This window comes from Cryptomeria japonica, chromosome 8 (assembly GCF_030272615.1).
Source record: "Cryptomeria japonica chromosome 8, Sugi_1.0, whole genome shotgun sequence".
NCBI lineage: Eukaryota > Viridiplantae > Streptophyta > Pinopsida > Cupressales > Cupressaceae > Cryptomeria > Cryptomeria japonica.
In genome coordinates this window covers 191,876,067-191,903,612 of record NC_081412.1, presented here as the reverse complement: position 1 = coordinate 191,903,612, position 27,546 = coordinate 191,876,067, and positions in this window count along the sequence as shown.

Sequence of the window (27,546 nt, the reverse complement as noted above, 5' to 3'; positions counted from 1 at the left end):
CACTACTCAAACACAAAATAGGTGTCACACTAAATACAATTGGATGGTTAAATCTGATAAGAATGTACTGCTTGAATTAGCATCTTCTATGCTAGATTCAGTACCGGTGTAGTTTTGATTATCTTCACAAAAACCCTCCTTCAACCTTCAAATGATGTTTGCATGTATTTCTCTGCTTATTCTCGCATATACTTTCACACAATCTTTTTCCGCATTCCATATCCAATCTTACAAATAAGATCTTACATTTATATCATAACCTAGGACCAATTTTAGTAGGTCGGCTCTAAAGGATATTACAATAAAATCAATTTACAAATAAATTAATGCCCAGTGCAATAACCGATTCATCATGTTAGCTTAATGTATTTACAACAATAATAAATCATCTCCATAGCATGCCATGTTGATCTAGAAAAGATAAGCCTACCAGTGTATAACTTGGAGCTATTTGCCGTAACAACAAATATGCTAATACAAATATGCCAATAAACAAATCTTCAAGACAAAGTGTCCAAATGATGTCTTCGACATAACCAAGTGTTTTCCATGCCATTCCAAGTGTCGGTGATCATTATATCCTGTCGATGTACCAGATATCGGTGACTGTGCATGAGTCATTTGCTTGCCGGTGAATGTTGTTGATTCTCCAAAGTGCTAGAGTTGATAAGTGTTAGTAGGTGTTGACATCAATGACAAAACCATACCAAAATACCAACACTCTAGATGTTGTGGTATGTTTCATAACCGCATGTGATATTTTGTGTTGATCCTACCTTTTGGTTTAGATATGAATTGTGTAAGGTAATTCAATATGTTATGGGTCTTACCGTAGCATGTGGAGAATATGTTTTGTCTTGTTGATTGTCTATGTGGACACGTTATGTTGTGGTTAATGTTCTAGTATTTGCATATCGATTGATTGGACTTAGGAAGATGTGTTTTGGTCCCCTCTTTCTCTTGGAGTGGATCAACATATGTTTTTTGGGTTTGGAAGGTTTATTTTTTCTTTTGGTTGACTTGGTTCAAGCCTTATGATCTATCTTGTATATAAAGAATGTGTGATTGAGTTGAATGAAATGAGAGACACACTGTGTGATGTGGATATAGACAATAAAATTTAGTGAAGAATAGAGAGGAAAAGTTGTGCTCAAGTGATATGAAAGCTATTTGAGACTATGGAAAAAATATGAGGTAATGTGTTGACAAATAAGATCTGAATTTTGTGTGTTGATGTTAGTCGCTTGATGCTAAGTTCAAGGACATCTTCATGATTAGGAGATCCTTATTTTAAAATCAATCTATTGTATCTTTCCCTATTGTAGTTAGCATCAGGTTTACAAGTCATTTTGTTTATCTTGCCCCAAGAGAAATTAGCCTTGGTCAACAAGTCCAAGAAATGAGCTCTTTCATTGTAATTTGATATACATAATGGATATATTTTGTGAGCAGGTGCTCATTGTGGCTTTTCACTATTTGGGCTTTCTAGGTACAAAATTTTAGCATTGATGTGTTGATTATATGTTGTAATTTAATTGGTTGTGTTGTGAGTTACTACATTAATTTTTTATTTAAGACTGATTCACCCTCCTCTCAGTCCTATCTTGAGTCTAATAATTGGTATTTGAGCAAGGTTCCTCTTGAGTAAGTTGAATTGCTTGAGATAGATCCAATATGGCATAGGACTTGAATTTCAAAGCTCCAGTATTATATGGCACAAACTATCCTTACTAGATGGAGAGAATAAAAGCATATTTGAAGACATCACAAAATGGAAAATGGGACATCATCTGAACTAGATATTCACCCCCATAGGGTGGTCCTCAAACTCTAGATGAAATAAAGTTAGATTTGACTAATGCAAAAGCTAGAGATATAATTTTTAGTTGTTTAAGTTATTCAATGTTTCGTAGGGTAAGAGGATTAAAAAAAGACAAAGCTATATGGAATAAACTATGTTTAACATTTGAAGGAGATCCGAAGACAAAATAGGGTACGCTAATGAATCTAAAGAAAAAGTGTGAATATATGAGAATGCTTGAAGATGAAGGTTTGGACAACTATATACATAGAGTGACTGAACTTTATTATGGTATTAGATTGTCGATGGAAAATTGGAAGAGTTGGACATTGTGAGGCCTCACCTCAACTCAGTCAGACATTCAGTGGATTTTATATTTAGACTATTATGGATACTTTATTTTGATGCATTTTGAGACTTAGAACTTACATGATTTCAGGATTTGGATAACATTGCTATGATTTGATGATTTTACTTATATGCTTCTGTGATAGAACACTACATGATTGTTAGATAAGATGATATTGCAATGATAGATGTCGTTATTTAAATTGCGGGACTTTTCTATGATAATAGAACTATGATGTATGGTTAGGTTTATGTGAATTGGGATGAAATTGTTTATGAGAACTTTGCTTGATAAAAGATGTATTTAATCTGTGCTGATGAAAATTGTATGCAAGTGATGATGTGTATTGTTATTCCTTTGAATTATATTTTATGTGGATATTTGGAAGTACTAATGTGTTAAATGAGATGCGCAGGAAATTTACCATCTGACCATGGAAATTACGGAGAACCAAACCTAGACTTATGTATGTTCGTAAGCCAGGGTTTGTCTATTTGGAGAGACAACACCCCGTTTGTGTTGTATTTTATTCGTAATAGTATATGCTACATGAGTGTTAAGTGTTATTTAAATTTATTGTGTAAAAACCACAAGAGACAATTTCATGTTTTATTTTTGTAAAAGTGTTTTATTTGTGTCACTTGACATGTGTGGATTTAAATTTAAATGTTTTATTTTGTCTCTTGGTGGGAAAGTGCTTAAATTATAGTTCTTCTTAAATAAAATAATGTGTTGTCATAAATACTTTGGGAATATAATATTTGGGGTGGTCAACTTATGTTTGACCCGAAAATAAACTTCAGAGGGGTTTAAAATGGGTTAAATGAACACCTAGGGATAGTTTAATAGGGTTTCCTAAAGCCCATAAGGTATACCTAGGGGTTAGGGGTAATTTTAGGCAAGTTTCTACTTTATAATGATCTTTTTAACGCTTTAAAAATTGGTTTTTTTGAGTTGTGCGAAAATTGAAAATTAGAAGTTTAAATCTAATTTAGATTTTTCTTATTCGAATGGGAGTCTTTTTGCATTTTTGCTTTCTTTCCCTTTTGGTTTTTGGAAACTTGTGAGAACTCAGAGAATGAGCTTCTTAAGCAAGATTTTTGAGAATTGAAGGGTAATCACCCACTCTCCATTTTTGGAGATAAGAGAAATTTTGAAAAGAAAATAATGTTATGAAATAGAAAAATTGATTAAGGGTAGAAGGAAAAAGATTCGTGGATTGGGCAGCTCTTCATCAAATATCATAATACCTTTGGGCAGATTAAGGTTGGTTTCAGTTATTCATTATAATGTCTTCTTCTTGCTTATGTCTGGAAGTTTGTTGGTGTAAGAAATCTGTGTTTCTTGAATGTATTTGTTAAAAAGTCTTTTGGTATTTTTGCATTATGATTTGTGTTGTGTTTTGGGAGTTTCCTCAAGACCTCTTTCTCTTGGGAGAGAAGAGGATCTTGTGGGTGGTAGCAGTGACAACCCTCGAGTGAGAGACTCTGTTTTGAGAGCGATCACAAGGGATCTTTGTGTGACCCTTGCAGCATGGCCTGTTTGTGCAATGGAGGTCATAAGGAGGGATATAAGGCTAGAATGCCTTTGGGGGGCATAAGGAATAAGGGGTTGAGATTCTTGATATATTTATTGTGCCATGAGGTGGCTTCTTGTTTATTTCATACTTGCAGTTCTCCTCAGGGTATTGGTCCACTACCACCCTTTGAAAAGATCATCACCAAAGTGTGGTGATGTGAAGCCAAGTTGGGAGTGTGTCTGATTATCTGTATGCATTGCCTTCTATGTGTTTACCTGTATGTTACCCGTCTAGGAATTGGTTCTCCGAGCTCGGGGGTGGCTACCAGTTAGCCTAGGCTGGGAAGTGAGCACTCTGTGGTCATATTTGTGTTTTCTATTATGCAGGAAAGTCAGGAGAAAGAGAATAGGAACCATGGAAAGACACAGAAGATTATTGTTGAAGATACTTAAATCCAATTGCAAATATTTGTTTTAATTTGATTCAGAAGTATGCTCTCATTCATAGAAATGAGAGGCAAGTTGTAATTCTTGAAAATAGACTTGAGTTTTATTGTTGTAGCTAAGCAAGGAAACATCCTGTAAATATGCAGAATATCTTAGAGTTGTAAAAGCTTGTTTTATTTCTACTTTTGTTTGCATTTCAGAAAAAGAAAAGCCTCTTTGAGTTGCATGTAAAAGCTTCTTTTGTATTATGGAAAAATTAGTTTCAAATAAATTTTATCTATATTCTACTTATTGAAAAGTATGAGTTATTTTGCTAAAGAATTCTAAGTATTAAAAAAAAAAAAGAGTGTTTTAAGTAATTGTTTTATTAGTGGAAAAATCAATGAATGTGTTTTATTCAGAATAGGATGATGTATTTTTAAAAAAATGTGTTAGAAAAAAAGTTTAGCAAAAGATCTACTTCTATTTCTTTTATCAGCAATTAGAATAAATAAATAAAAGAGCCTAAGTTATATATCAATTATTTATATATATATATATATATATATATATATATATACTTAAATGTTTATTTGTGCACATGTAATTTTGGATTTACATAATGTGTTTCCCATTGTTATTCTGTTTAAAATTTTGTATGTAAATCTTATTAAAAAATATATATATATTTTTATATATATTCACCCTTAAAACTTTTATATACATAAATTTATATAAATATAAATATATATATATATATAAATATATATACATATATATATATAATATATTTAAAAAAAAAAAAAAATTAAAAAAAAAAGGAGATTTGGGTTCCACGCGGGCCGCACTGTGTGTACGCACAGTGAGGGCCGCGCGGCACCCACTGTGTGAACACACAGTGCGGGCCGCTCGGCTCCCACTGTGTGGACACACAGTGGACGGCTGCGGCTGCCACTGTGTGGCCACACAGTGGTGTGAGCCGCTAGCGGCGCCCACTGTGTGGACACACAGTGGTGCCGCGGTGCCCACTGTGCGCCCACACAGTGGCGCCTCGGCCCTCCCTGTCACCTTCTTCGAACCTACAATGAAAATGGCCGTCACCTTGGGGTTTCGGCCCTGTCAAAAACACTCAGTGGTAAACAAAAAAAAAATGGATTAAGCCCTAGCTCGGGTAGGGCTAGGGTAAATGAATTAAATTTTACATGATAGTTTAGAGTTGATAATATATTATAAAAAAAAATAGAACCCTAATTAGGGTTGGGAAAATATTGTTTATTATTTTGGAAAGTTATTTTAGAAGAATTAAGATATATAAATATATGTAAATATATATATCTATATATGTAAATATATATATCTATATATATATATATATGAATATATATATATATATATATATATATATATATATATATAATTCTGGTTATATTTGGAGTAAGTAATTAATAGTGATTTAAATATTTAAATACCTCTGAATTGGTTTCTAATAGGTAGTAAAAGAAAAAAAAAAGAATATACAAATTTATGAATAAAGCCTGGTCCTATAAAATTCAAATGTATTTAGCGAGTTAAATGCTTAATATTGCCCTAGTTAATTTAATTAGAGCATTAAAATTTTAAAATGGTTGTTTAGACTATATGGTCATATTGGAGATTGAATTAATTTTCCTCTCCTATTTCTTTAGCGTGATTGTTTTAATAAACCTAATGACTAGGTATCTCGTGGAGATAAATTTAAACCAGTCAGTTTTCCGCAATTAGAATTAAACAAATTATCGATGCTTGGTTCGTTTCAGAATTAGCTCGAATATAATTATGGGAATTTCATTAACGCTTGCCATGTGAGCGAACTTGTTAATTAATTAGTATTTTATAAAAAAAAAATCGTTTCGTTTTTGCCCTAAATTTTGGGCATGACACTTTGGTATTAGAGCGAGGTTTCCACACTAGGAACCTTACTCACTTACGTTTCGCCTTAGAATATTTAAAATTATTTTGTTAAATTGATTTTTGAATTTAATTGAATTTATTCTAAAAGAAATAAATTAATTTTTTTTCCTTATTTTCCTCTTAGGATGCCTCCGACGACGCGACAAGCTCGCAAGTGCGGACGGGGTCCTGGACGTGTGCGCATAGCATGCGATGAGGTAGAGAGGGAGGCATCGGTTCTAGAGGAGAACCCAGAAGCACCTCCCGAACAGCCAAATGAACCTAACCGAGACCTCTTAGTAGCCATTCAGAATCTTATTGGCATAGTTCAGGAAAGGATCCTAGCAGAGAACCCTCAGGTTAGGAGTCATGACTCATGGAGTCATAGATCTGTTGATAGAGAACGAAGTAGGAGCCCAGCTCCAATTCCTGTAGAGAGTCAGGGTGGTAATGAGTCAGATTCAGTGCATATGCCAGGACCACCTCCAGCGGTGGAACCAGTTTATTTTGAGAGAGGTCGTCGAGATCCAGGGGATCTCATCAGGGAGGTCATGCGCCTCCAACCACCATCCTTCGGAGGTTCTACAGATGGAGTAGAGGCCGAGGCATGGCTTCTGAGTCTTGAGAGGTGCTTTGCATTGCGTTCTTATGAGAGCAACTTGAAAGCCCGTGTTGCAATTCATCTTCTGAGAGGGACAGCCTCCACTTGGTGGAGACAGAAAGAGTACAAATGTGGATTAGTTCCTAATACTCTCACTTGGGAGATATTCACAGAGAGGTTCCATGAGAGGTACCTATCAGAACACTTCAGGCAGCATCGTATAGATGAATTTCATGATCTCCAACAAAAAGGCTTGTCAGTAACCCAGTATGAGAGTAAATTTTTTGAGTTGTTGCCATATGTAGATTATCTTAAGGATGAGAAACTTCTTGCAAACCACTTCATCAGGGGATTAAATGCTGGTATAGCCAGGCCTGTTAGGATGTCCGCCCCAGAGAGCCTTCGGGTTGCTGTAGAAAAGGCACTGATTGTCGAGGAAATTCAGGTTAGACCATAGGACAATAGGGATCAGTTTCATAACCGAAATCCCGCACCTCAGACTTATGGATTCCAGAAACCACATTGGAAAGGGAACAACCAAAATTCTCAGGGGTTCTCCAAACCCCCTCCTCCACAACAGACACCACAGAAATAGAGGCAGAAGCCTCCACAGTATCAGCAGGGCTCCAAGCCCAAATAGTGGCAGACTCAGGGACAGAAATGAGATCAGAGAGCATAGGGGGCAGTACACACAGCCGACGGGGACTCAGCAGTCCTCTAGGGGTGGGTACAGTGGATCCAGTAGGAGAGGAGGTCAGGCATTCTCTAGGCCTCAGGGTGCCCAGTTCCAGGCATGAGGTGCTTGCTTTACGTGTGGAGCCATGGGGCATATGGTGAGGGATTGCCCTCAGGGACAGGTAGCAGGGAGTCAGCGGATGGCTGCTTCAGAGCTGACAGTTGGTGATATGGGCAGGTCCCATAGAGTATTCACAGCGGTTGACAACCGCCAGGCTGAGCATCAGGCCACGGTTATCGAATCTACAGGTATAATCAAAGGTAACAATGTATCTATTTTGTTTGATTCAGGAGCTATTGACTCCTTTATATCTCCATTGGTTGTGGAGCGTTGCGGGCTAGTGACAACTAGACAGGGTGTCAGTTGGGAAGTGGAATTAGCTTCAGGGGCTAGAGTGTCAGTGGAATCAGAGGTTAGGGCATGTCAGCTGCAGATTGGCAAGTCCACCACTTTAGTAGACCTTAGAGTGACTCCGCTTGGATCTTACGGAATCGTACTTGGCATGGATTGGCTTTATGCTCACAGGGCCAAGATGGATTGCCGCCTGAAAAGGATCGAGTGTGAGGATGATCATGGTTCGCCCATAGTTATTACCAGAATTCAGAGGCCCATGTCTCTTCGCATGATTTCCGCAATGCAGCTTAAGCGGAGCATGCGGAAGGGATGTCAGTTTTTTGCTATCACTATCAGTGACAAAGGAGAAGAAGAGGAAAAAGAAACATCGCTCGATGACCATCCTATCTTTAAGGGATATTCAGATGTATTTCCTTCAGAGTTACCAGGAATGCCTCCCCGCAAAGAGATTGATTTTCATATAGACCTAGTACCAGGAGCCGAGCCAGTTTCCAGAGCACCTTATAGAATGACCACAAATGAGCTTAATGAACTTAAAATTCAACTCGAGGAACTTCTTGAGAAGGGTCATATCCATCCTAGCGTATCCCCATGGGGTGCACTAGTCATCTTCATTAAGAAGAAGGATGGATCTCTCTGATTGTTTATGGATTATCAGCAGCTAAATAAAGTAACCATCAAGAACCAATATCCTTTGCCCAGAATTGATGATTTATTCGACCAGCTTCAGGGTGCCAAAGTCTTTTCCAAAATAGATCTGAAGTCAGGATACCATCAGTTGAGAATAGTGGAAAGTGATATCCACAAGACCACATTTCGCACTAGATATGGTCACTATGAGTTTACCGTAGTCCCCTTCAGACTTATGAATGCCCCAGCAGTTTTTATGAGCCTCATGAATGGGGTGTTCCGTACCTTTCTGGACCGTTTTGTTATTGTGTTCCTTGATGATATACTGATATATTCTTGGAATGAGAAGGAGCATGAGGAGCACTTAAAATAGGTATTGCAGTGTTTGCGGGATAACCAGTTGTTTGGTAGCCTATCGAAGTGTGCTTTCTTTCGGTCTGAGGTCAAGTACCTTGGGTACATTATTTTCGGTGATGGGATCTCAATTGACCCATCAAAGATTAGGGCTATTATGGATTGGCTAGCGCCTACCAGTGTGACAGAGGTCAGGAGTTTCATGGGTTTAGCAGGGTATTACCGACATTTTGTCGAGGGTTTCTCCAGAGTCGCACACCCTATTACTTCTCTTCAGCGTAAAGGGAAGAAATTTGAGTGGACAGAGAAGTGCGAGAAGGCCTTTCAGGAACTCAAGAAGGCACTTACTAGCGCTCCTATCCTTGTTGTACCAGATCCTTCAGCCGACTTCATGGTTTGTACAGATTCTTCCCTAGAGGGTTTAGGGGCAGTTCTTATGCAGGATGGTAGGGCCATAGCTTTCGAGTCTAGGAAACTTAAGACTCATGAACTTAATTATCCCACTCACGACCTTGAGCTCGCAGCAGTAGTGCATGCACTTGTGAGGTGGAGACACTTCCTTTTAGGACATCACTTCGAGTTACATTCAGATCATCAGAGTCTTCAGTACATCTTTACTCAGCCGAACCTTAATGCACGTCAGAGGAGATGGATGGAGTTCTTGTCCGAATATGATTTTGACGTTCACTACATCAAAGGAAAGGAAAATGTAGTTGTAAATGCCTTGAGTAGGAGACGTCACGAAGTTTACACCATATCCATGGGCACGGATTTGAGAGACCGTATACTCCAGCACTTGCCAGAGGATGGATGGTATGCAGAGGTTGGTCAGGTAATACAATCTCAGGTTACACTAGAAGGGAAATATGTGGATTATTCTTTGGAGTCCGATGGACTGTTACACCACAGAGGGCGCATTTATGTACCTTCCTCCGGGGGATTGCGAGAGTTCATTTTCATGGAAGCTCATAGAGCTTCTTATGTAGCGCATCCCGGGGTTAAGAAGTTGCATGTTGACTTGAGGCAGTTGTATCATTGGCCGGGAATGCGGCAGCTCATTGCTGAAATAGTAGCTCAATGTCTTGAGTGTCAGAGGGTAAAGGTGGAGCACCGCCATCCAGGTGGGTTGCTTCAGTCTCATGCTATACCAGAGTGGAAGTGGGATACTATATCCATGGATTTCATCATTGGTCTCCCTATGTCTTCTCATCGCCATGATGCTATCTTGGTGACAATTGACAAGTTGACCAAAGTAGCTCACTTTTCACCAGTTCGTACCACATTCACAGCTCCAGCAATAGCACAGGTGTTCTTGCGAGACATTGTTAGACTTCATGGCGTGCCCCGCAAGATTATATCTGACAAGGATTCTCTTTTCACTTCTTCCTTGTGGAAGTCATTACAGGCAGCTATGGGTACTAAGCTCAATTTCAGTACAGCCTATCACCCGGAGACAGATGGTCAGACAGAGAGGGTCAATCAGGTGTTAGAGGATATGCTTCGCATGTACGTCATGGATCATCAGACCCGATGGGAGGAGTATCTTCCCTTAGTGGAGTTTGCCTATAATAATGGGCATCACACTTCTTTGGGGCCACCCTATCAGGCACTATACGGCAGGCCTTGCAGGACGCCCTTGAGTTGGGATCGCATAGAGGATAGAGTTGCTATTGGTCCTGAGTTAGTTCAGGATATGGAACAGCAGGTGGATCTGATTAGGCAATGTCTCAGAGAGGCTCAGGATAGACAGAAGAAATATGCCGATGCAAAGAGGATAGATCGTAGCTACTTGGTTGGAGACAAATTTTTCTTGAGAGTGCGACCGCATAAGAGTCCAATCCGTTACGGAAAGGGTTCTAAGCTCGTACCTCGCTTTGTAGGACCTTTTGAGATTCTGGAGAGGATAGGACCAGTTGCCTATCGTTTAGCATTGCCACCTAGCCTGTCACGCATCCACGATGTGTTTCATGTTTCAGTTTTGAAAAAGTATATCTATGATGAGTCTCACATTTTAGATTGGGATGCCTTGCAGGTGGAGCCGGATGGGCAGCTAGCTTTGGAGCCCATTCGCATTTTGGCACGCCGGACATTGGCCCTTCGAGGTTGAGAGCTTGACCAGGTTAGGGTCCAGTCGGATTGTTATGATGAGGTTATGGCTTCATGGGAGGACGCAGCACGTATGAGATCAGAGTACCCCCACCTCTTTGATGAACTCCAGGAGGAAGTTCATGCCTAGAGGGGGAGGATGTGAGGCCTCACCTCAACATTCAGTGGATTTTATATTTAGACTATTATGGATACTTTATTTTGATGCATTTTGAGACTTAGAACTTACATGATTTCAGGATTTGGATAACATTGCTATGATTTGATGATTTTACTTATATGCTTTTGTGATAGAACACTACATGATTGTTAGATAAGATGATATTGCAATGATAGATGTCATTATTTAAATTGCAGGACTTTTCTATGATAATAGAACTATGATGTATGGTTAAGTTTATGTGAATTGGGATGAAATTGTTTATGAGAACTTTGCTTGATAAAAGATGTATTTAATCTGTGCTGATGAAAATTGTATGCAAGTGATGATGTGTATTGTTATTCCTTTGAATTATATTTTATGTGGATATTTGGAAGTACTAATGTGTTAAATGAGATGCGCAGGAAATTTACCATGTGACCATGGAAATTACGGAGAACCAAACCTAGACTTATGTATGTTCGTAAGCCAAGGTTTGTCTATTTGGAGAGACAACACCCCGTTTGTGTTGTATTTTATTCATAACAGTATATGTTGCATGAGTGTTAAGTGTTATTTAAATTTATTGTGTAAAAACCACAAGAGACAATTTCATGTTTTATTTTTGTAAAAGTGTTTTATTTGTGTCACTTGACACATGTGTGGATTTAAATTTAAATGTTTTATTTTGTCTCTTGGTGGGAAAGTGTTTAAATTATAGTTCTTCTTAAATAAAATAATGTGTTGTCATAAATACTTTGGGAATATAATATTTGGGGTGGTCAACTTATGTTTGACCCGAAAATAAACTTCAGAGGGGTTTAAAATGGGTTAAATGAACACCTAGGGGTAGTTTAATAGGGTTTCCTAAAGCCCATAAGGTATACCTAGGGGTTAGGGGTAATTTTAGGCAAGTTTCTACTTTATAATGATCTTTTTAACGCTTTAAAAATTGGTTTTTTTGAGTTGTGCGAAAATTGAAAATTAGAAGTTTAAATCTAATTTAGATTTTTCTTATTCGAATGGGAGTCTTTTTGCATTTTTGCTTTCTTTCCCTTTTGGTTTTTGGAAACTTGTGAGAACTCAGAGAATGAGCTTCTTAAGCAAGATTTTTGAGAATTGAAGGGTAATCACCCACTCTCCATTTTTGGAGACAAGAGAAATTTTGAAAAGAAAATAATGTTATGGAATAGAAAAATTGATTAAGGGTAGAAGGAAAAAGATTCGTGGATTGGGCAGCTCTTCATCAAATATCATAATACCTTTGGGTAGATTAAGGTTCATTTCAGTTATTCATTATAATGTCTTCTTCTTGCTTATGTCTGGAAGTTTGTTGGTGTAAGAAATCTGTGTTTCTTGAATGTATTTGTTAAAAAATCTTTTGGTATTTTTGCATTATGATTTGTGTTGTGTTTTGGGAGTTTCCTCAAGACCTCTTTCTCTTGGGAGAGAAGAGGATCTTGTGGGTGGTAGCAGTGACAACCCTCGAGTGAGAGACTCTGTTTTGAGAGCGATCACAAGGGATCTTTGTGTGACCCTTGCAGCATGGCCTGTTTGTGCAATGGGGGTCATAAGGAGGGATATAAGGCTAGAATGCCTTTGGGGAGCATAAGGAATAAGGGGTTGAGATTCTTGATATATTTATTGCGCCATGAGGTGGCTTCTTGTTTATTTCATACTTGCAGTTCTCCTCAGGGTATTGGTCCACTACCACCCTTTGAAAAGATCATCACCAAAGTGTGGTGCTGTGAAGCCAAGTTGGGAGTGTGTCTGATTATCTGTATGCATTGCCTTCTATGTGTTTGCCTGTATGTTACCTGTCTAGGAATTGGTTCTCCGAGCTCGGGGGTGGCTCCCAGTTAGCCTAGGCTGGGAGGTGAGCACTTCGTGGTCATATTTGTGTTTTCTATTATGCAGGAAAGTTAGGAGAAAGAGAATAGGAACCATGAAAAGACACAGAAGATTATTGTTGAAGATACTTAAATCCAGTTGCAAATATTTGTTTTAATTTGATTCAGAAGTATGCCCTCATTCATAGAAATAAGAGGCCAGTTGTAATTCTTGAAAATAGACTTGAGTTTTATTGTTGTAGCTAAGCAAGGAAACACCTTGTAAATATGCAAAATATCTTAGAGTTGTAAAAGCTTGTTTTATTTCTACTTTTGTTTGGGTTTCAGAAAAAGAAAAGCCTCTTTGAGTTGCATGTAAAAGCTTCTTTTGTATTATGGAAAAATTAGTTTCAAATAAATTTTATCTATATTCTACTTGTTGAAAAGTATGAGTTATTTTGCTGAAGAATTCTAAGTATTAAAAAAAAAATTAGAGTGTTTTAAGTAATTGTTTTATTAGTGGAAAAATCAATGAATGTGTTTTATTCAGAATAGTATGATGTATTTTTAAAAAAAAGTGTTAGAATAAAAGTTTAGCAAAAGATCTACTTCTATTTCTTTTATCAGCAATTAGAATAAATAAATAAAAGAGCCTAAGTTATATATCAATTATTTATATATATATATATATATATACTTAAATGTTTATTTGTGGACATGTAATTTTGGATTTACATAATGTGTTTCCCATTGTTATTCTATTTAAAATTTTGTATGTAAATCTTATTAAAAAATATATATATATATTTTTATATATATTCACCCTTAAAACTTTTACATACATAAATTTATATAAATATAAATATATATATATGTATATAAATATATATATATATATATAAATATATATACATATATATATATATATTTATATATAATATATTTTTAAAAAATATATAAATTAAAAAAAAAAAAGGAGATTTGGGTTCCACGCGGGCCGCACTGTGTGTATGGACAGTGAGGGCCACGCGGTGCCCATTGTGTGAACACACAATGCAGGCAGCCGCCACTGTGTGGCCACACAGTAGTGTGAGCCGCTAGCGGCGCCCACTGTGTGGACACATAGTGGTGCCGCAGCGCCCACTGTGCACCCACACAGTGGCGCCTCGGCCCTCCCTGTCGCCTTCTTCAAACCTGCAATGAAAATGGCCACCGCCTTGGGGTTTTGGCCCTATCAAAAACACTCAGTGGTAAGCAAAAAAAAAATGGATTAAGCCCTAGCCCGGGTAGGGCTAGGGTAAATGAATTAAATTTTACATGATAGTTTAGAGTTGATAATATATTATAAAAAAAAATAGAACCCTAATTAGGGTTGGGAAAATATTATTTATTATTTTGGAAAGTTATTTTAGAAGAATTAAGATATATAAATATATGTAAATATATATATCTATATATGTAAATATATATATCTATATATATATATATATATATAATTCTGGTTATATTTGGAGTAAGTAATTAATAGAGATTTAAATATTTAAATACCTCTGAATTGGTTTCTAATAGGTAGTAAAAGAAAAAAAAAAGAATATACAAATTTATGAATAAAGCCTGGTCTTATAAAATTCAAATGTATTTAGAGAGTTAAATGCTTAATATTGCCCTAGTTAATTTAATTAGAGCATTAAAATTTTAAAATGGTTGTTTAGACTATATGGTCATATTGGAGATTGAATTAATTTTCCTCTCCTATTTCTTTAGCGTGATTGTTTTAATAAACCTAATGACTAGGTATCTCGTGGAGATAAATTTAAACCAGTTAGTTTTCCGCAATTAGAATTAAACAAATTATCGATGCTTGGTTCGTTTCAGAATTAGCTCGAATATAATTATGGGAATTTCATTAACGCTTGTCGTGTGAGCGAACTTGTTAATTAATTAGTATTTTATAAAAAAAAAATCGTTCCGTTTTTGCCCTAAATTTTGGGCATGACAGACATTGTTGCTGCTAGGATATGTTGTTGTCATTGATGTCAACATATTCCTACCCCAGTGGTTATAGATTGGTTTATTGGGATCGTAGTTTGGTGTATGGAGTAATTCTAGTATCACTATATTCTTCAATATTAGTTTTGGTGTTCTGGGAAGCTTAATTGGTCATATCATATGATCTAGTTTTGTAGTTTGTTTTTCTGATCAGTGCTTTGCAGTGTTCGATATTTCCTCCAATGTGTTCTGTTGTGATCAGATCTTGAGTTGAGTCTTTGGGAGATAGTATGGGATGGTCTTGTGTATCTTCATTTCATATGGTTCATGATTTGGTGCTTCACAAGTTATCTTTCTTCGTGACAGTTGTTTTCATTTGAGTGTTCTTGAGTTTCAGATGTTGATCAATGAAGATTTGATAAGTGGTATTGGTGCAGGTATTTCTCATGATTCTAACATGCTTTTTGGTGTTTCCTAATTGTGTCCTATTTGTCCTAATGATCCACATTGATCATTGTACAAGATTTTGATGATTTTTCTGAACTGGAGATGCTCTTCATGTTATGTGGTTTTCTAGGTGGTGTAGTGTGTTGCGACTCATCTTGGCATGATTTTTGGTGGTGTTGCATGTTTGGAGATTTGAATTAGGTCCATGTTATGTCATGCATATCATTCTATTGGTCTGGTGATCAATTTTTGTATCGTGTGATGTAATTTTATAATTGTGAGTTGAGGGTTTAGCTGACCTTGTTTTCAAGGTTGATGAATTGTATAAATAGGTGATATTGTCATGTAATTTAGGTGTCATGGTTGTGTTTTGATTATCAAATAGTGTTGTATGTGAAAATGAGTGATTCATCCTTCGATATTGTGATTGAGTAGAGATTGGTGTTGCAGGGCAGACAATTGTACTTAACCATAACTGTCATCAAGCATTTGGAGATGTTATTATTGAAATCCATTCCTTCTTGATTGTAGTCTAAATTTTGTTGTAAGTTAGTGACACTTCCCTGAGGCTTGTAGCCTTCTAGGTCATTATCTTCTGAGTAGTGAGCTCTAGGCAGTGTGCCTGAATGCATGTGCATTCCCCATTGTAATATTTACACATACTATTGTAGAGTATTATGTTATTGTGTGTAGGTTCCCATAGTGGTTTTTCCCTTAACCAGTTTTTCCATGTCAAAATCTTGGTTTTGTGTGTTGTGCTATCTATTTGCTTATCTTTTTTATTGCTATAGTTTATCATATATGTATTTGTGGTTAAGTTTTTCTTCATTATTGTTGCCAACAATTGGTATCAGAGCTAGATCCTCTAGAAGAAGCTTCATCACTTGAGGAGATCTGGGATGGAAATTGGTGTTATCTTTACGAAGGAAAGTCTGAGATTTGATGGAAGTAACTATGCTATATGGAAGTGCACTTGAGATGTCTTGGAGAAGATTACTGGAAGATTATAAAGAATACCTATTCTACTCCTCTGAATGGACTGGTTACTACTGATGAGATCAAGGAAGCTTAACATAACATTAGAGAAAAGGAAGCATTGTTGAGTGCTCTAACTAATTCAGAGATGATAAATGTACTACGACTTTAAACCACACATGAGATCTAGGAGAAGCTTGAAACCTTGTATGAAGGAGATAAACAAGTGAAATTTGTAGAGGTTGAATAGAAAATATGAGATGTTAAATATGGGAGAAGATGAGAGCATAAATACCTTTATGGCTAAGGTGAATGACCTTATCCTAGGTATCATATGTGTTGGTGGAACCCTTGAAGAATATGAAATTGTTGCTAAGGTGCTAAGATATTTGCCTCCTTATAAACATAAGGTAGCTTCTATTGATGAGATCCAGAGTGTGATTACTATGACAAGAGATATGTTGGTTGGAAATATTGTTGCTTTTGAGCTGGGCGAATTTGGTGAGTCGCATGGAAAGTATGAGACAATATTTAGAGAATCTATATCCAGAAAGAATAAGTATGAACCTGAAGAATGCAGAATATCCAGATATGAAAGAGAAAGAAGAGAGATGGAAGAGAAAGAAAGAGAACTAGATGAGCTTGAAGCATTGATTTCCTGGAGATTACCTGAGGGATCCAGTAAGTATGATGGAAAATTGCACTTGAAATGTTTCTCTTGCAATAAGGTAGGATATTTTTTTTCCAGGTGCCCGAAGAAAATGGCTAAGTATGATAGGCATGATAAATTTGATAAGCATGACAAAAAAGATAGATATGACAAGCATGAGAAGTATGATAAGCCTTGCAAGTCTAACCGAAAGTATAAAAATCAAAAGAATTTCTATTATGTTGCTAATGAAGGTGTTACTGATGAACAATCAGAAGGACATGAAGTTGTGTTTCTTTCCATTAAAGAAGATGGACTGGTACCTGTTGATTCCACTAGCTGCACTATTGAGGAGAAAGCTTTAGTTGCTAATGTTGAAGAAAAAGATGAATTGGTGATTGACAATGGTTGTTCACATCATATGCTTGGTGATAAAATAAAATTTGTGAGTATCAAAAGGCATGATGGTGGAATAGTGAGATTTGGAGATGACATAGCCCATGTGATCCGTGGTAGAGGTTCTATATGTTGAAGGTTAAAAGCATAATATTTTGACGGTTAAAAGCATAATATTTTGAGTGTTGGATAGATGGTAGAAAAATCATATGATTTACACTTCAAGAATGGTAAATGCAAAATCCTAAATGCCTCTAGTATAGAGATTGCATTTGGAACTAAGACTGAAGGTATTATTTTTCATTTAAATGCTAGTGAGAAAAGTTGTTGGATTGCTCATATTGATGAAATTTGGTTGTGACATAGGAGAATATGTCATGTTAACTTTGATTCAATGATTATGATCAGTTCTACACAAGTTGTTACATATCTACATAAGATTGTTAAGCCTGCTAATCCGATATGTAAGGAATGTCAATTGGGTAAGAAAACAAGGATTTATTTCAAGAGAAAACAATATACATCTGATGGATTGCTAGATCTTGTGCATACTGACCTATGTGGACCTACAAATGGTAGAAGTGTGCAGGGAGACATATATTTTATGTTACTAATTGATGATTATTCCAAGATGATGTTGGTTGTTTTTATGAAGGAGAAATCTGAAGCATTAGACAAATTCAAGATATTCAAGCAAAGGTTGAGATTGAGCTGGGATTGAAGGTGAAATGTCTGAGATCTAATAGAGGTGGAGAATTATGTTTTGGTGTGTTTAATTCATTCCACATGGCAAGCATGGGATTAGAAGACAATTATCTACTCTGAGAACCCCTGAACATAATGGAGTTGTTGAAAGGAAGAATAGGAAAGTCTTGGATGTTGCAAGGACTATGCTGATTGAAAGAAGTGTTCTGAAGATATATTGGAGAGAAACTATTAGAACTACTATTTACACATTCAATCAAGTTCAAATTAAAGGTGATACTGGTAAGACTCCTTATGAGCTATGGTTTGGTCATGTTCCTACTGTGAGATATTTTAGAATATTTGGTAGCAAATGTTATATCAAGAGAGATGATGACATAGGAAAGTTTAATGCAAGAAGTGATGAAGGAATTTTCTTGGGTTATTCTACAAAGAGAAAAGCCTACAGGTGCTATAATAAGAAACTGAGAAAGATAGTGGAAACTGCAAATGTGAAGGTGGATGAGCACCTTAGAAAAGAAATCTGAGCTTGTAGATATGATGATGGTCAACACATTGTTCTGAATCCTATTTAGACTAAAGAATTGAAGAAGAATGATCTGATAGAGAGAGTTAATCCAGACATTCTTGTTGTTGGTGGAGAGGTGCAGGAACCTAGAAATAAAAATAATCAGAAAACTTTGAGGTATGTAAGATTGAATAATTTAGAAAATTAGATTATTGGTGACAAAAATAAAGGTGTGATGACTAGAAGAAGGCTAGTTGTTGAAGAGGTATTTATGATTTCTAAAGTTGAACTTAAAGATTTTGATGAAACTTGCAAAGATGAAAATTGGATGAGAGCTATGGAAGAATAATTACATCAGATTGAGAAGAATAATACATGGGGGCTTGTGCCTAGACCTAAAGATAAGAATGTGATTAGTACTAAATAGGTATTCAGGAATAAATTGAATGAAGTTGGTGAAGTTGTTAGAAATCAAGAAAGAGTAGTATGCAAAGGATATTCACAGAAAGAAGGAATTGATTATGACGAGACTTTTGCTCTAGTGGCTAGACTTGAAGCTTTTAGACTATTGCATGCATACACTGCCTATAAAGATTTCAAGGTATATCAGATGCATGTCAAGTCAGATTTTCTGAATGGTGATCTTGAGGAATAAGTATACATTGAGCAAATTGATAGATTTTCATTATTAGATGATGGAGACATGGTATGTAAACTGAAGAAAGCTCTTTATGGATTGAAAGAAGCCCTTAGAGCATGGTATGCTAGATTGGGTAAATATTTGTTGAAATTGGGATTTAACAAAGGAAATACTAATAGTAATTTGTACTTTAAGATTGAGAATGATAACATATTAATTGTTGAAATCTCCGTTGATGATATTATCATTGGAGGTGATGATAACTTGAGCATGAAATTTGTCGGTGATATGCAAAAAGAATTTGAGATGTCTATGAAAGGTGAGATGAAATTTTTATTAGGTTTGGAGATTTAACAAACTGGAAAAGGTATCTTTATATCTCAAACTAAATATGTGAATGAATTGCTAAATAATTTTGGGTTAGATGAATCCAAACTTGTTGGAACTCCTATGGTGACTCGTTGCAAATTATCTAAGAATGATGATTCTCCAAAAGCTAATCAGAGTGTGTAAATATCTATGGTTGGTGGACTGCTATATCTTACTCAAACTAGACCAAACATTATGTATGTTGTGTGTATGTCACCTAGATATCAAGTTGATCCAAAAGAGAGTCATGTAACTTCTGTGAAGAAGATATTCAAATACTTGAAGGGAACTGTGGATTATGGTTTGTGGTATCCGAGGAATCATGATTTCATGTTATGTACTTACACTGATGTTGATTGGGTTGGTGATGTTGATGATCAGAAGAGTACATCTAGTGGTGCTTTCTTTGTGGGTAATAAATTAGTTTCATGGGCTAGTAATAAACAAGATTCGGTGTCCTTATGTACTATTCAAGTTGTGTACATTCTTTCTATTGGTAGTTGCACTCAAGTGGTTGGGATGATGCAAATGTTGAAGGATATTAGAGTTATCTATGATGAGCCTACTGACATATATTGTGATAGTTCCAGTGCTATTCACATGTCAAAGAATCCGATTCAACATTCAAAGGCAAAACATGTGTTAATCAAATATCATTACTTGAGAGAAAAATTCAATGGAGAGGAAGTTCAGTTGGAATTTGTGTCCAGAAAGGAATAGATTGCTAATATTTTTACTGAGCCTTTGCCTACAAATACATTTGTCTATTTGAGAGACAAGTTAGGGGTATCCACCCCTCCTGATGAGAACTAAATGAATTGTGTTGCATCAATCTGATGGATCTCAGAGCCTTATCTTTCTATACAGATTGATGAGATGGTGTTGCTCCTCTAGTGGAGTACTTTTTGTTAGAGTAATTAGGTCTTTACTTGATTAATTAAACGACATTTGTTTAACTAATTAAGTTCCCCTTTATCTATTTTACACTTAATCTAACATTAGGTGCATAATAATTAATTATTTTATTAATTATTATGTGCAAGCCTAGTGTTTTCCCTTTTAGGGTTTTTTGACTTGTTAGAGGTTGAATTCTTTCTTTTGTATCATCATGCTCTTACACATTTTTGTGAATACAAAGCTCTCATATTCTTGAGCATTTCTTGTGTTTATGTTTTTCTATGTTGCTTCCTTTCTTCTCCTTGTAATAGGTTTATTCAACTTGCAAAGATCATTTGGGCTCCTCTGGTGTTGTATTTATCAACTCACATGGTATCAGAGCTTCAGATCTGGAGCTACCTATTCTTGTTTTGAGTTTTTTTGCATTGGAAGCAGATTTGGGGGTTCAAAAGTTTTTTTTGTGTACCTAGGGATAGGCCTTTTTCTGAGCACTTTGGGCCTAAACGGACCTCACCATTGTGCTCAAAAGGCCCAAAAACCCCTATGGTCATATAAAGCTTGATCACTTTTGACACCTAAACCTCTAGGGGTATTTTTTGTTTTGTACCAGGTTGTACAACCCTGGAACGCAGTTCAAGAAATATTTTTAAAAAATCTATTTTTGCCTTTTTACGGCACGCAGGCTGATTTTTTTTTTTTTTAAAACAAATAAAAACATCATTCAAAAATCATTGGAAATTTTTTTTTTTTTTTTTAAATAACAAATTTTTTTCAGGTTTAACCCATAGTACACAGGGTACCGTGGGCCCCCTAGCCTGCAGCAGGCCCGTACTACGGCTACCAACCCTGACAAGTGGGCCCCACCACCGCCATCCTCCACGCCCCTACCAACCGATTCTTCCCCATCAGTCGCTTCCAGACCTCGTTGGCCTCTAGTCGCCACCACCCGCTCCGCCACCAGAGTGCCACCCTCGGGCCACCTCCACCTGGCCCTACCACCAGACAACCTCTATCTTGCCTTTGTAGGGGGGGTTGGTGTTTTCTTCATATCTTGAGCATACGGAGTCGTTCTTTCGAAATAGAATAGGCACTAGAAAGCTAGTTTTGAGATGGACCTCATGCTATTGGAATTTTTTTCCAATTTGTCTATTTGACTGTACTTTTTCCCAGTCAAAGTGGAGTCACTTTTCTGCACTTTCAGAGCCATAGAATGAGCATCTGAGCTCCAATTTTTCAAAAACTTTATATTGTTGGAAAGCTTGTTCTGTTTGCTTTCCAGTCATATGAGTTTTCTTTCCAGATTCTTCTCCAAGTATATTTTATTTAGTTTTTTGCTTTTCAGCACTCTGGTGAATATCTTGGATGTTTCAGGTCCTGGGATCTCCTTCTCTGAGTAGGATGTCTCATTTTTTGTTGTTCTTTCTGTTTCCAATCTTCTTATCATTGTAGCATTTTATTTATGCAAACGCACTGAGATAAAGTGCCATCATGCATTGTATACTTGGGATCTTGCACATCTTGTGCCTTACTATACATGCACTACTTATAAAGTGCCAAGGGGGGTTGATGTTTGCCTTTGTTTGCCATCTACCTTTGTCACGTGAGTGTTCCTTCCATGACATTTTCCTCATGATTAGTGTCAAGTGAGTGTTCCTTCCACGACACTATATAATTTCTCTGCACCTTTGATGTTCCTAGTTCTTCATCATGCAATTCTTGTTGATTGTCATTTTCAGTGTACCTATCCCTCTCCCTTTTTCAGCATTATGGGGAGGTTTGTCTTGTTGGTTCTAATGCTTCCTTGGTTTGATTGATCAACTCTTTAGGCTTTGGTGATTCATGTCATTTGTATCTTTGAGTTTAGCTGTTTGCCTTTGTTTTCCATCTGATTCGAGTAGTGTCATTTGAGGGCACTCATGTAGATTACAGTCTTCTCTACCTAGTCATGTTCTATTTCAGTGGAGGTTCTTCAGATCAGTAGTTACTCCTTAACAATGTTTGCAGCTATTTCATGCTTTAGTGGTGTTCTTCTTTCTCTTCCTTTGTTCCTATCTTCTGGAACACTCTTGTTTGGGGGCTTCTTAATCCTTCACTTGTTCTTTTATCTCTTTTTGGAGAGGAGTTTTTTCCCACTAGGTTTTCTCCTTTTTCTTTGTTTCATAGAGATTTCCTTGTATTTGGGTACCTGATCAGGCCTTGTTCCCGGGACCCATCTTTCCTTCTTTTAGTAGATGTTCTAGGTTTTAGCTTCTCCCTAAGTCTAGCTTAAGGGGGGGTGTTAGAGGAATCGGGTCTTTACTTGATTAATTAAATGACATTTGCTTAATTAATTAAGTTCCCCTTTATCTCTTTTACACTTAAGCTAACATTAGGTGCATAATAATTAATTCTATTATTAAATATTATGTGCAAGCCTAGGGTTTTCCCTTTTAGGATTTTTTGACCTATTAGAGGTTGAATTCTTTCTTTTGTATCATCATGATATTACACATTTTTGTGAATACAGAGCTCTCATATTCTTGAGCATTTCCTGTGTTTATGTTTTTCTCTATTACTTCCTTGCTTCTCCTTGTAACAAATTTATTTAGCTTGCAAAGATCATTTGGGCTCCTGTGGTGTTGTATTTATCAACTCTCATAGTCTAGTAATGTGTTTTATGGGAAAGATTCATGATTTATATTCTAAGAGAGTTTGGTTTTCTGTTTTGAGATCTTTGGTATTGTTTTCAAAGGGTGAGAGAAGCATGTGAAAAATAGTTTTATCTACTTGATCTTAGAGGGAGTTTTTTGGAGTTAATTTATTTCTTTGCATTGATTATTTTTCACATTCATATGTTGCCAACAATACCAAAGGGGGAGATTATTGGACATTGTTGTTGCTAGGATATTTTATTGCCATTGATGTCAAAATATTCCTTCTTTAGTGATTACAGATTGGTTTATTGGGATCATGGTTTGGTGTATGGAGTATTTCTAGTATCACTATATTCTTCTATATTGGTCTTGGTGTTTTGGGAACCTTAATTGATCATATCATATGATCTAGTTTTGCAGTTTATTTTTGTGATCAGTGCTTTGTAGAGTTCAGTATTTCCTCTGGTATATTATGGTGTGATCAAATCTTGAGTTGATTGTTTGGGAGATAGTTTGGGATGGTCTTATGTATCTTAATTTCAAATGGTTCATGATTCAGTGCTCCACAAATTATCTTTCTTCATGACAATTGTTGTTGTTTGAGTGTTTTCGAGTTTGAAATTTTGATCGATGAATATTTAATAAGTGGTGGTGCTGCAGCTATTTCTGATGATTCTAATGTGCTTTCTAGTGTTTCCTAATTCTGTCCTATTTGTCTTGATGATCCACATTGATTGTTGTATGATTTTTTGGTGATTTGGTTGAACTGGTGATATTATATGTGTTATGTGGATTTGTTGGTGGTGTAGCGTGTTGTGGTTGATCTTGGCGTGATTTATGGTGGTGTTTCATGTTTGGAGATTTGAATTAGGTCCATGTTATATCATGTATATCATTATATTTGTTCAGTGGTTGATCTTTGCATCGTGTGATGTAATTTTGTAATTGTGAGTTGAGGATTTAACTGACCTTGTTGTCAAGGTTGATGAATTATATAAATAGGTGATATTTTCATGTACTTTAGCTATTGTGGTTGTGTCTGCATTATTAGAGAGTGTTGTATGTGTGAACAAGTGATTCATCCTTATGCATTGTGATTGAGCAAAGATTGGGGTTGCAGGGCAAACAATTATGCTTAATCAAAATTGTCATCGGGCATTTAGAGATGTTATTATTGGAGTTCATTCCTTTTGGATTGTAGTTTGAATATTGTTGTAAGTCAATGAGACTTTCCTAAGGGTTGTAGCCTTCTGGGTCATTATCTTTTGATGAGTGAGCTCTAGGGAGTGTGCCTGAATGCATGTGCATTTCCCATTATAATATTTACACATACTACTGTAGAGCATCATCTTATTGTGGGTATGTTCCCACCATGGTTTTTCCCTCAACAGGGTTTTCCATGTCAAAATCTTGGTGTTGTGTGTTGTGATTTCTATTTTCTTATCTTTATTATTATTGCAATTTATCAGATCTTCTATTCACGCCCCCCCCCTCAGTTTTCCTTCATTGTTCTTACCAACGAGAAGAAGGTGATATTTTTCAAAAGATCATGTTGACCTTGCCGAAATCCTATATAACACCCGACTATGAGGCCTAGAGGATAAAGCAAAATAAACATCAATAAAATGTGATTTTTTTTTAAATGATTAAATTTCCCATGCATAGGGATACATACAACAAGATGAATGATGATACACATATAAAAACTACAAACCATCCTCAAGGCCCCATAACAATGAAACATAAGGTTGAACATCATCCAAAAACTCAACAAAGAACTGCTATACAAATTACAACATTATACAATACATGGGTACAAGATACATATTACATTGTTGAAGAATATACATATGAACATCAAGTACATTATAATCGATCCTCAAGATACAAATCACCAAGAGTCCCATGATGGGATGAATACATGAATTTGGTACAATAATAATGGTCTTCAATCTTCTCATGAGCCTCCTCGATCCTGAAGCAAGACGAGCCAAACCCAATGGGTGGGAATAGAACTCGACCCAACCATGTGGTACCATAAGGTCCCCCCCCCCATTCTAAGAGGTATTACCTAGACCCACAAGGTGGAAGAAAAATATACAAGGGTACCACCATGACTTACAAAAGAATCAACAAAGCTATACTCCCAAGAGACTCACAAAAGAATCCACAATACAAAATACACATGAGGCTCACAAAAGACTCAACAAGACAAATTACACATGAGGCTCACAATAGTAAAATCATAGGAGACACGAACACTAAACCACCAGCTTCCAAAGGTTCAAACAATCCACAAGAGAAGACATAATATAAGTTACCACTAGGAAACAATAGGGAAGAGTCTCATCACTAGGTTGTCATGAGTTACCCTCGTAGGTCTTCACTAGGTCTCGACCCCATCCTGGGTTACCCTAGTGACCTCTCTTGACCCTCGGCCCCCATACTTACACTAGTGGACCACACCAACCTTTCATAGAAACAATATTGGTGGAAGCCATTCCAGGCCCTTCTCTACTTACCCCAAACCTATACAAGCATTTGTGGGCAAAAGAGGCAAGTTAAAAATTATCTTGATTAATGTGAACTAACTACCCAACCAAGTTCATTAATTAGGTTTTCACTTGATTAAAAACTCTCATTGAGTTCCCTTGGAAACCATTTTGGGTCCTAGCCCCTAATGAAAGCCACTCCCCCTTGACTTGGTCCTAGGATTCAAAATAAAACACAAATCCAGGACACCCAAAACACAAAGTTACAAGGTTCCATCCATAGCAAGGCTTATCCCACTTGATAAAAAATGGTAACTATTTAGTTGGCTCAAAACAAAAAAGAACAAAGAACCCATGCAAGACACTATTCTCATATCATTCAGAGACAATGATAAACATGTGCAAAAAGGAACTCTAACACTATCTTAGCCTCTAGAGTTAAAAAGGTGTTTAAACGACTTAATCAGGAAACCCACAAAATAGACAAAAATCAAGTGAATCAAGATCTCAGGAATCCAAGCAAAAAAGAATATAATCTTAATTAATATACAAAGAGAACTTAATCTTGTCTATAAAATGATTACTTCGTCATTATTAATTTCAATAACACAAATTATAAACCATCATACCTCATTTCATTCCTACTAATAACACAATAAACTAACATTCCATTATTCAAATATTTAAATTATCATTATACACTATTATCATCAGCTATCATGATTAGATCATCAACGTATTACAAGAAGAAATCCAGGAATCAAATGACAAAGTATAAGTATTATTTAGTCCTAATCAAAGCTTAACCACATGATGAGTAACATATGTGCAAGAATAAATACATGTACTTTTCTCAAGATATAACTAATTTTCAAATAAATTAACGTTTAATAAAATATATATATATATATATATATATATATATGTATATATATATATATATATATATATATATATATATATATATATATCGTACTACACATCTCCATAGTCATTAATCTCAATACTTCTAATTTATTCCTTATATCTATCTGGCTATATTTAACCAAAATATAACCTTTTTATCACTTAATTTAAAAATAAACTCTATTTTCCAATTTAGATATATATACATTTATCTACTATATTTCCCAACATCAATACCCAAATACAAAGTTATTAAAATTAGCATGATGATAAATAATAGAAAATAAGCTCTCTCTCTCTCTCTCTCTCTCTCTCTCTCTATATATATATATATATATATATATATATATATATCAAAATGAATATTAAAAAGAAAACTAAAAGAAAACATAGAGCCGAGGGTGCAAGGTTCCACCATGGACCCCCAAGGTGGTGGTGGGGTTCCCACCACCATGGCCTAGCCCATGGTGGGTGGGCTACCCACCACCATGGGAAATCCCACGATGGGTGGGGCTCCCCACCACAGTGGAAGCCCACAGTGGGTGGGTTTCCACCATCATGGGAGCCCACAGTGGGTGGATTCCCACCATACTGGGTAAGCCCACAGTGGTGGTTCCCCACCATCGTGGGTATCCCATGGAACCTCTCCCAAAAACACAGGACAAAAAACAAAAAATATGTAGGATTCAAAAAAGAAAAATTGCCAAAAACAAAGATTATCAAGATCGAAAAAATAATAATGTGTGTGTGTGTGTGTGTGTGTGTGTGTGTGTGTGTGTGTGTGTGTGTGAGAGAGAGAGAGAGAGAGAGAGAGAGAGAGAGAGAGAGAGAGAGATCAACACCGAGAAGACAAGATTCAAAGAACTGCTCAAGAATTAACCCAACATAATCATAATGCCCAAAATCACTGATTTAATTAAATTCAAATAAACTTCCAGTTTTTAAAACAAGAAAAAAAAAATAGATCTAATTTAATCCCATTTTCCCTTAAATCTAAACCCATTATCAGATAATCTTTAATTTATTTTTCTCTTTTCAATAAACACGAACAAATTGATTTACTTTCAAAACAAGGATAAATTTTAACATGGAAAAGAAAGAACCAAAACCCCTACCTTATTATGATATCTAGAAAGGAGAACAAAGACAGATGCGGTAATCACAGGGG